General features: G+C 42.1%; 1 long non-coding RNA gene across 1 annotated transcript; it reads right to left on the bottom strand.

Annotated features, from left to right (window-relative positions):
• Positions 1-5,544: 5,544 nt before the first annotated feature.
• LOC141277614 (uncharacterized) lies at positions 5,545-9,978 on the bottom strand. Its single transcript, XR_012329257.1, has 2 exons — positions 8,862-9,978; positions 5,545-8,525 (listed from the first exon to the last, which is right to left on the bottom strand). It is a non-coding gene; the product is annotated as an uncharacterized lncRNA (long non-coding RNA).
• Between the last annotated feature and the right edge of the window lie 1,727 nt (positions 9,979-11,705).

Raw genomic sequence — 11,705 nt, 5'->3', positions numbered from 1 at the left:
GGTCGACCCCCTTCAATCAAGCCTTCATTAATTCTTGTCTGTCATGACAATCACCTCCCAACGAATCTTACCAGGAGCCCCATTAATTTTTCCCAATGGGAATCATGCCAATTTACCATGTCCCCATTAACTTTCTTGACGTTTCTTAGTCAAAGAATCTATGGTATGTCGTCAAAAAACAAACAAAACCCCTAGAACTGTTCCATATCGACTGTGCCATTCATCTTATCACGGACAATTCGTCATAACACAGCACAACGGGCATCCTCGGCTTCCTCTTATACCCCACACTCCGTGAACCGCAGCCCTAAGCTAAACCGAGCCATTCACTGTTTCTCAGAGACCCAGGAATCCACATCCTTGTGTCTTCCTCAAGGTCATTTTCTTCCAAGGATGTTTGTCTGCCATCTGTGCTTGATCAAATCGTAACCCTCCTTGACTGAAGCTTCTTCTAAGACCCTTTTCTCATCCAATTGTATACCCTCTTTAAAACTCTTTCAACTACCCCTGTTAATGAGCGTTTAGTTGGTGGTCCATTCTGTCCTTGGGGTCATTGGGTTATCTCACTCATGTTTCTCCACCGAATTGTGAATCGATGATCAATAGTAGGTCTTCACTAAATATGAGAAGACGTAAAGCAATGTCACGGATACATACGTAAGGACATGGAATTATCATCTCTCTCAGAAGTCCATGTGAATCTGACTGCCCGTGGACCTCTACAGCTAAGAATAAAGGTTGGATCTCAAAAGGAAACTCAATTCGTAAACAAGTTGGCACACCGTTTTATCAGCTATTTTAATAGCAAACACAATACAAATGACACTTCTGTCACATAAAGCTAACGTAAACAACACTCGATAGGGCGAAACCTATTGCCACCTTGTACTGCTTATAAACCCAAGACACAGAGTCAGGGGGGAAAGAAACGTTTCCAAGTTCCTAAACACAGACACATGCAGAATTTGGGCAGTAAGTGAGAGAATATGAAGTATTCCAAGTTATGCTTTTATTATTTTGCTTCTTTTCAAACCATGTGGAACTCATTAGATTTCTTTTCCATGCAGCACTCTGCTACACAGAGGCAATAATGTAACTGGGAACCAAAAGGACCAAAATTGGTGGTAGGTTGATGTGTGAGAATTAGACCTGGGAAGCTTTGACCTGGAGAATCTTTCAGGAAACATGGTGGGTTCTGAGGGTCTCCTGTAGAGTCCACTATAAATGCTCTGTCCCGTCCTTTGATCTCAGATCTCTCCCATATGAGTGAATCTTTATTATTCAATTCTGAGGCTTGGATTGCATACTGAGGCGGGTTCTGTTTATTGTGGTAAGCTGTTTTTTAAAAAAGTTGTCTCTCTGCGTTTGATGTAGGGAATTCCAGTCAGAAAAGAACTGTTTATATATTTATAAGGTCCAGAGTCCTGGTGAGTAACTCGGTCAAAGCCGAGGCGTCATGTCCTCGGGGAACACTTGGGAGCTCAGTTTTGGCGAGATACCTGCTTTCCAAACTCTGATCGCGTCCTGTTCTTCTTTATGAGATGTATCACGACTGTGTTTATCCATGGATTACTGTGTAGTTATTCATTAAATTTTCGCCTCCCTTTTTGACGTTTTTATTATGCTCTTTTCACCTTGTTTGGCACATAGGATATGCTCAAAAGTATGCAGTTAATGAATGCATGAAGGAGATAAGCTATATAATAAGTGGTGTGTGACGTGGACTGTCTTTCAAACACATGCACTCAGATTTGTAGAGCTTGACAATTTCCATGGTGTAAATACTCCACTAGAGTTGAGGCCAAGCTATCCATGGTTGACCAGATGGCTCTCAGAATTCCTGGCTGTTTGACTTGGCTTCTTAGAGCCAAGGTGAGCCACTGCATACGCAGTTCATCCACCGGGTGTGAGAAAGGTCTTTGGTGCATGGAAACACCCCTTCTCAACAAAAGAACGTGGTTAGTAACTTAGGATCAGAAGGATTCTTCTCGATTTAATTTTTTTATTGAAGTATAGTAGATTTACAATGTTGTGTTAATTTCTGCTGTAGAGCAAGGTGATTCAGGTATACATATTTAAGCATTCTTTTTAAAAATATTCTTTTCCATGATGGTTTATCACAGGATATTGAATATAGTTCCCTGTGCTCCACAGTAGGACCTTGCTGTTTATCCATCCTATAGATACTTTGCATCTGCTAACCCCAAACTCCCAATCCATCCCTCCCTTCCCCCTCCCCCTTGGCAACCACAAGTCTGTTCTCTATGTCTTTGAGTCCGTTTCTCTTTCGTAGATCAGTTCCTTTGTGTCATATTTTAGATTCCACGTACAAGTTATATCATATAATATTTATCTTTCTCTTTCTGACTTACTTCACTCAATATGATAATCTCTAGTTGCATCATGTTGCTGCAATAGACATGATTTCATTCATTTTTATGACTGAGTAATATTCCATTATATATATATATCACATCTTATCCATTCATCTGTCGATGGACATTTAGGTGGCTTCCATGTCTTGGCTATTGTAAATAGTGCTGCTATGAAAATAGGGGTGCATTTATCTTTTTGAATTAGTGTTTTGTCTGGATATATGCCCAGGAGTGGGAGTGCTGGATTATATGGTAGTTATTTTTTTAGTTTTTTGAGGACCCTTTATACTGTTCTCCACCAACTTACATGCCCACCAACAGTGCAGGAGGTTCCATTTTATCCACACCATCTCCGGCATTTGTTATCTGTAGACTTTTTAAGGATGGCCATTCTGACCGGTGTCAGGTGACACCTCATTGTGGTTTTGACTTGCATTTCTCTAATAATTAGTGATGTTGAGCATCTTTTCATGTGCCTATTGGCCATTTGTATCTCTAGAAAGATTCTTCTTAAATAAATACTTGCTTTGTGTTGCCTGATGCAGATTTTCTCAAGTAGAAAAGCCCTTGTTTCCTTTTTAGGGCATCTGTCAGAACCAGAGTTTTGAGCTCTACCTAAGAAATGCTGCTCCAGACACATTGTCCTTCTGTTAACAATCAGAAATGTTGTCAACCGGTGGCTTTAGGACGTAGAGTCAATAGAACAGCACAAGAAACATAAATACGAGATCTAACAATTGGGGAAGAGAATAAGCTATATTTTTTCACAGACAATGCGATCAATTAAGTAGCTCTGCTGAAAATGATGTATGTAAAAAAGACCTCCATGAGAAGATTTAGCAAAAGGATTCAAGACTTCCATGAAAAAAAGATCACAGCGTTTCTGGCAGATATAAAATCAGCTTATTAATAGGAACAATTCATGTCCTTGTGTGGGAAGACTCAATCGCATAAAATACAAATATTGCAAAACTACTTCATATTTTCTAAAAATTCCAACTGAAATATTGATGACTTTTTGTTATGAAATCTTGGAAAATAAAATTTATCTCAAGGCAAAATTGAGCCAGAATGCAGATGGCAATAAGGGAAATACTGGGCTTCCCAGGTGGCGCAGTGGTTGAGAGTCCGCCTGCCGATGCAGGGGACACGGGTTCGTGCCCCGGTCCGGGAAGATCCCACATGCCGCGGAGCGGCTGGGCCCGTGAGCCATGGCCGCTGAGCCTGCGCGTCCGGAGCCTGTGCTCCGCAACGGGAGAGGCCACAACAGTGAGAGGCCCACGTACCGAAAGAAAAAAAAAAATATGGGAAATACTAAGAAACTTGTCCTGTCATGTTAAAATATGATATAAAATACCCTCCAATAAGCGAGAGAACCAAAACCCGCAGGGGTATTTAATGTGAGGGAAACTTCTTATTACTGGGAAAATAACACATCAATACATGGCGTTAGAAAAACTGGCTTAATGAGTCAAAAAAGTTAGTTTTTTTCATCTCATACCGTAGAGCCAAGTGAGTTACAAATGTTTTGAGTTTTGATATTTAAAAATGAGAAATATTTTTAAAGTATGTAGGAGAATACCTAATCTCAGAATGAAAGAGGACTTTCTAAACATACAAAAGGATTAAAAAAAATAGAGGGAAAAAAAGAGAGATACAGCTACAAACAATTTCAAAAGGTCTGTACTTCCAATGATTGCAGTTCTCCAAACAACTGAAAAAAAAATGATGAGTGGAAAAAAAAACATGTGCTATATTTAGAACAAGTATTGATGCCTTGTGTATTTGCTGCACTTAGGGTGCGTTAAGGCCTTGTTATGTAAATTATTCCATTGCTCAAGCAAGAAGGCATAAACAGCTCAAAAACTAATAACTAATTCCTCCATGAAATGGCCAACTTATGTATTTTGACCATTAATTCAAAAGTATGAAAGAAGGAAAACACAGAGCCACCTTTGAGTATAAAATTAGGAATTGTTAAAGCGAGAGCAGTTCTGAGGCATAAAGGGTGGAAAGGTAGCATCCTTACATGCCAGTTCGGTGGCCGTGGGAAGGGGAAAGCCTCTTAAGGTTTTCGACAGCACTTCCAAAATGGTTTGCAAGAGTCTTAAAAATGTTCACACCCTTCACTGTTGCAATGATATGTCTCAGAATTCAGAGATTTATGGGACAGTCTTTGCAGAGACAGCCCAAAATGGAAAACAATGTAGATCTCCACCAAGATAGGATGAGATACTTAACGGCACATCCGCTGAATGGGGTATTAGCCTGACTAATGACATGGGGAGATGCAAATCATATTGTTACGTGGAAAATAAATGGACTTAAAACCATATAGTTAAGCTTATAAATATATATATATGTATATATTTTCACAAAATCTGAACATGTTCAGAGAGTTTATCCTTGGGTAATGGGATTGTGAATTTTTGTGTATGAATATTTTCCATTTGTTCCTATATTTCTTTTTTTTTTTTTTTTTTTTGGGCGGTACGCGGGCCTCTCACTGTTGTGGCCTCTCCCGTTGTGGAGCACAGGCTCCGGACGCGCAGGCTCAGCGGCCATGGCTCACGGGCCCAGCAGCTCCGCGGCATGTGGGATCTTCCTGGACCGGGGCACGCACCCGCGTCCCCTGCATCGGCAGGCGGACTCGCAACCACTGCGCCACCAGGGAAGCCCTGTTCCTATATTTCTATATTATTTTTAGTTATTTATAAAATGTATACTGTCAAATAAGGGTTTAAATCTCAGTGGAGTACAAGCTTGCTATGTGACAACATTAGAAACTTGGTCTTTTCCTCCCCAAAGGCCCCCAACTCCCAGATCCACCTTCCTTCCGGCCAATTCCTTCTGTCCCTTGAGCAACCTGGCCTCATGGTGGGTGGTCTTGTGTGCACTTTTCTGGTTTCTGCTGGAAAGATGTCAAGAAAGATGATTTTCCTCCATTTTGAAATGTACTCAATGTGGTATTTTCTGCAGGAAAAATCTCAGTGGTTATTTTTTTTTAATTATTAGCTTAAATCCCAGCTTTGACAAAATGTCTCACTTTCCAGAATCAACAATAAGAAAATGAAAAGGCAGTGGATACTAATCCAGTTCTCTGAAAACTGTGTTTTTAGTCTCTTCCTTTAACTATTGATTTAAAATAGACCTCCAGCTCCTGCCATCGTTCAGAAAGAAAATAGAAAGAGAGCTTTTATTCGAATCTATTTTTATAATTATTCAGAGCCAAGGAAGTCCATAAATTCCAATTCTTCACCCAGACCCAGAAAATGTATCACTGAATTGTTTTGACATATTTCATAGATGCTATACAACACAAAATAGTAAAAAGAGACTGCAGGAACCTCCATGGTACACATGAGTTCTCTTAGATGTGCTTGTTGGTGTTTTTTTGGTCATTGTTTTTCAATGCACGTCGCCAGACATTAATGGAAAATAGCCTTGTTTTTTCCTTCCAAAAGCAGCACGTCCACACTTTTTTTTTAATAACAAAACGCTGAATTGGGTTTTTCACTAACAATGCATCATGACTCCCAATCTTTCTAGGACTTTGTAAGAATTAAAATATACTTTACTCGTTCTGTCTCTTAAATGATAAAGGGGTCCTCAGAGTCCAGATGTCTTCACTGCAACATTGTACAAAATTTTAACGTATGCCACGTTTAATAATACAACTGAAATGTTGAGCTGGACTTCAGACAGTCTTTCTCTGCCGCTCGCAGACGGCAAGAATTGGGGCTGGCCACGGAATCCCATGAACTAGAATAAAGACATAATAGTGGAAGTTCCGTTGCTGAAGTCACAGTGTATATGAAAGATTTTGAAAATTGCCACTCTTGTGCCAATTTGAGTTCCACTATCAATCCATCAAGATGATAATAACAATAATACTAACGACTTTTTAAAAAACAATTTCCATGGCACGCCCTTGAGAAATGTTATCTTATTTAAATATCACAGCGTTTTTATGGCTTAATGTGTCACGTGGGACGATGGTACGGCTGAGATAAACCCCAGGCTTGCAGACGCGTAACACAATAAGCACGGTTTTCCACTTTCAAGAGCAAGGATGGTCCTCGAGAGCCATGGTGGCCGTAAGAGGAAAGGTGATGGAGACCAGAGCCCAACAGAACCCACAGGGCAGCCCATGCCAGGTGTTTGTGCCCATGGTGATTCAGGAACTCAGGTCCTTCCTATCTTGTGGTTCCTCCATTCCCTGGTCCCTTGTAACCCCTTTACTCAGTTGGGGGATGGGAAAAGAGCCAGAAGGGCATCTCTGCATCTTCACCTTCTCAGCCTGGAAGGGACACACGTCATTGGTGAGAATTAGTCACGTGACCCCACCTCCGAGCAAGGGATCCTGGGAAATATAGACTCTGCCTGAGATGCTGTACTCCCACCAACATTCTGCCATCCGGCAGCTGGTGCTTGAGGCTTGGGGGACGGGTAACCAAGCACCTCTGCCTCAGGGAACTTGCATTGCTCTTAACATTTTAGCAGTGAAGGAATTGAGATATCTAGGAGCCAGATTTAGATCCAGGCTACAATGTGGTAGGATTGCTTCTGAAAAATATGTCTTCTGGGCACTAAAATGTGAGTGGCATACCAAAAAAATTGGACCAAGATTTTTAAAATTCATTTTTGGGGGTTGAAAATGTCCCCTAAGTTATGTGTTCCCTCCTCTGTGTGACTTTTTGGGTTATCCGACTCTACAGCTGGAATCCCATCTGTTTACTTCTCCATGTGTCACTACAGACACTCCAAAGACAAAGAGAAAAGACATTTAAACTAAGAAATAACTTTTAAGGTGATGTTAGGACGTGAGAAAGGACCTGGATACCATGAAGGATTGTGACATTCTCTTCTATGGATGGAAGAGTTTTTGTGAACAGATGAGAAGCTGTAACTGGGACAAATGGATCCTGTATGATATTTTTATGGTGTGTGGACCAGGCCCAGGCGGGCAGTGGTGAGCAGAGTGTGAGATTTATGTAAATATTTTGTGTAGTAAACAATTCGGCCAGTCATTTAAAATTGATTGTATAGCATGCTTACATGTGAGTCCTTGAACTCCAATACATATTCACATATACAATTTTATATTAATTTGTATACATTTATATATTATATACTATACCTGTCTATCTATATCTATCTATCTGTCACCTATCTATCAATGTATCTATCTGTGTCTATGTATGTACGTACGTATCTGTGTAACTATCTCTATCTATGTATCTATCGTCTATTATCTATCTATCAATGTAACTATCATCTATCTATTTATCGTCTATCTATCTCTATCTATTCTGATTTCCCGTTTGTGTCCTCACTACTTTGCCCTCTATCTCAACTTCCTTCTGACACTTCAGCCATGGGAAACTTTTTACATAATCTAAAAGTGTCCTAGCGAGTTTTCTAAAACAAAAACATATCTTTCCGATGATTTACGCTACCCTACTTGGGGGGGGGCACAACTGTTGGATTTTTAAAAATATGACTTTTGACCTTGGTTCCACCATCCATATGTTATCTCAGTGGTTTTCCCAGTAATCCTATAAAGTGAGTGGCATCAGTGCCACCGGACACATACAGAAGCGGGAGTTGATGTAGACGACACCAAGGTTCCCCCGGCTGTTAAGGGGCAGAACCTCAATTCCAGCCCACTTCTCAGCGACTCAAGCCTTCGTTGCTTCTGCCATAAACTTCTAATCAGCCTCATGGTTGAGCGGAGCCCAGCACAGTATGCAGGTTGGTTCTGATTCGATTCTGGTTCTGCAACATGGCTTTGGATGGACAAGTCACAGCCAATGTCGCATGGTGCAGGATCGAACCATATCATCTCTATGCGCCCTTCCCCAGAAATCACCTCTTCCAAGAGCAGTGGGGAAGCTGCAGTGGAATACAGTGTGTGAACGTGTTCTGGAAACCATAGTTATATATTTTAAACCCTGGAGAAAAGTGGCAAGGATCATGGAAATAGCACCAGGAACTCACCACGCTGCCCATCCTTGGTCTGGTCTTACACGATTAGAAGTGCCGCAAAGTCTCCTGCAGGGCTCGGCATCTTGCAGCGTGAATTCAGTAGCAGGTCACCCCTCACGAGGACTGAAGTCCTGTCCAGATTCTTCAGAATGAGAGCTGCGTCTGCAATTACACACCAAATCTTAAAGAGCGGGTTTAAAAGCCTGGTTTGGGTTTTGTTTTTCGGTGAGGACCTGGGAGCAGTCGAAGAGTGACCGTTGACTGCTAAGCGAGGATGTGTGCTTGTGGACACAGATTCACAAGCACATATACCAGATGTGAGACGTTGGTCATCTGGGAGGAAAAAAAAAACCCCTATCTTTTAGTTAGTATATTATTTACAAATCACAACAGAACCGTATGTGATTGCAATGAATGATCTCAAACCACATACACCCCCATTCTGAGCAAACTATTTTAAAAGACTCAGGATGACGAAATCTCAAAGTACTCGAGTACCTGTCATTGTGACTGAATCCACCAGAAAATTTTTAAGATTTGTGTTTGTTTTCCACGGATGCTATAACCAATTATATCAAACGGGTTGCCTTAAAACAAAAGGGATTCATTCTCTCTCAGTCCTGGAGACCAAAAGTCTAAGATCAAGGAGTCATCAGGGTCGGTTCCTTCCGGAGGCTCCAGGGGAGGGTCCTTCCTGCCTCTTCCAGCTTCTGGGGGCTCCGGGCGTCTCTGGGCTTGTGGCCTCATCCCTCCCGTCTCTGCCTCTGTCTTCACAGGGCTTCTCCTCTGTGTATCTCTCCTCTTCTGTGTCTTATAAGGACCCTGTCACTGGATGTAGGGCCACCCTCATCCAGGAGGACCTCAGCTCAGATCCTTCACTTCATCACGTCTGCAGAGACCCTATTTCCATGTAAGGTCCCTTTCTGACATTTCAGGTAGACATGGATTTTTGGAGAACATTATTCAACCAACTATGATGTCATAGCATTTTCAACCAAAAAGTAAACACTTATTTAAACTCTAGTCCAAATACGCCTATTACTTTTTATCTGTTGCTCGACCCGAGGTCATCTTGCTGGAGGCTAGAACTTTCTTAGAAATGTTTTTGCTGCAGGGAGAGCCGTGCTTCCCTCCTATGCATGTTATCCTGCCCAGACATCCCTCTTTCTTAGCCCAGTAAAAATGGCTTCTCCACAAATAACTAGCCCTTAGACTTCCATATGACGTGGCCTTTGAGTTCCCTGGGACAGGAACACCCCCTAGAACCACCATTAATGCTTCTGAGTGTCTCAGCCTTGTAGCAACCTGACTTGTAGTCTTATGTCTTTTGAGAAGATGGAGAGTGTAGACCACCATATACCTCTTCATGTCATGCTACCTCACCTACATCAGGACAAGGCAAGCCCTTAAGAATGTATGTTGAAGGAAATCCCTGGCGGTCCAGTGGTTAGGACTTCGTGCTTCCACCGCAGGGGGCACAGGTTCCATCCCTGGTTGGGGAACTAAGATCTCGCCAGCCACACAGCGTGGCCAAAAAAAAAAAAAAAAAAAAAAAAGAATGTATGTTGAGTTCACCCACAGAAGTTTACCACCAGTTCTTAACCTTACATGAACCCAGAATGATGGGACAGTGAGACGCTTTACCATGTTTTTCTAGGTGACGTGTATGTAGCAGCCTATGTCTTGGTTTCTGTACCATCCTGGGTCTCCTTTCCTGAGGCAGTCAGTCCAAATGAGTCTGTTCCTAAAAGGCCTTGCTGCATTTACTTCTCTAGCACAGTGGTTTCCAACCAGGAGTGATTCTGCAACTCAGGACATCTGGCAACGTCTGGAGACATTTTTGGTTGTCCAGCTGGGGGAGAGGAGGGTGGAAAGTGATATTGGCACGTAGTGGGTGGAAGCCACGTCCCACAGTGAAGGACGGTCCCCACCATGGAGGGTGACTCAGTCCCAGAAAGAGTGACGAGACTGCCTTTGCATGAGAGACTCAATCTGTTGGTCTCTCTCTCTGTCTCTCTCCACGCACCTATCCATCCATCCATTTGTCATCTACCTTCCCTATCTATATATCTATCATCTATCTAATCTATCATCACCACCATCATCATCTAGCTATTATCTATCTACTATCTACTGATGTATCTATCAGTCACCTATCATCCATCTATGTATCATGTATGTCATGTATCTGTCTACAATCTATCTTCATCATCTAGCTAGCTATTATTATCTACTATATATTTATGTATCAATCATCTCTATCCATCCATCCATACACATATATATCATCTACTTATCTCTATCATCTATCTCATGTATCTATCATCTATTGTCTACCTATCAATCATATCATCTATATTTATGTACATAGCTATCAATCATCTATCCATCCATCCACACACCTATTTATCTACCTCATCTATCTATCATTCATCTGTCTTATCTATCATATCATCTACCTATTTTCTTCCTATCTATCTATCAAATTGTATCTAGATCTACGGTGGTGGTTCTCAACTAAGGGTGATGAGGGGACATTGAAAATATCCGGAGCCATTCTTTGATTGTCAGCCCTGGAGGGGAGGATGCTAGTGGCATCTCGTGGATACAGCCTACAGATGCCACTAAAAACGCTACAGTGCACAGGACAGCCCTCACCCCAGAAAATGATCCAGCCCCAAATGTCTGTAGTCCTACTGTTGAGAAACCCTGTCCTGGATGAAGGGTTTGTCTATGGAGGATGAACTCTTCAAGCAGGATGTGTTTCCTACACATCAGGGTACCCTGATGCCCATCCCGGTACCTGGCACACCCCAAGGGGCTGTGTAGTCACCCTTAAGCAAATAAACGGATTCATGAGTGAGACAGTGTCCGTGCTTCCCACAGTCTTGAAAACCCAAGCTCTCTTTCCCTTCAGTGACTGCCACTCTTTCCAGATTGGCAGCACGGACAAAAGTCACATGCTTGCCCAATATTTATCTTGCATTTGCTTTCTTCCTTCCTCTCGCGGGAAGCCAAAGAGTGCATATTTGAGGAATACTGCTATAGGCACCCGAGATGTCTCCTCCCTAAAGAAAACTGGCTGCAGGACTGCTGTGGCGCTCTTTCTTCAGCCTCCAGTAATCCTGATTCACACTGGAGCCGGTCCCACCTCACCTTCCTGTCAGAGACTCGGCTGGAGCTGCCAGCTTGGACTTAGTTTCCTTGCTGGTGAAATACTCACAGAGAAGAGAATAATTCCAACGTGGTGGATAAAAGCAGTTTTTCAACCAATCTGATCTAAGCGCAGACTCACTTGAAGTGGCTTTTGCCCTTGAAAATATCACTGTCATGACTGCCTGG

Source organism: Tursiops truncatus, chromosome X (genome assembly GCF_011762595.2).
Source record: "Tursiops truncatus isolate mTurTru1 chromosome X, mTurTru1.mat.Y, whole genome shotgun sequence".
Taxonomy (NCBI): Eukaryota; Metazoa; Chordata; class Mammalia; order Artiodactyla; family Delphinidae; genus Tursiops; species Tursiops truncatus.
The sequence above is the reverse complement of the archived record's forward strand: the minus strand, read 5'-3'. Positions and strand labels throughout refer to the sequence as shown.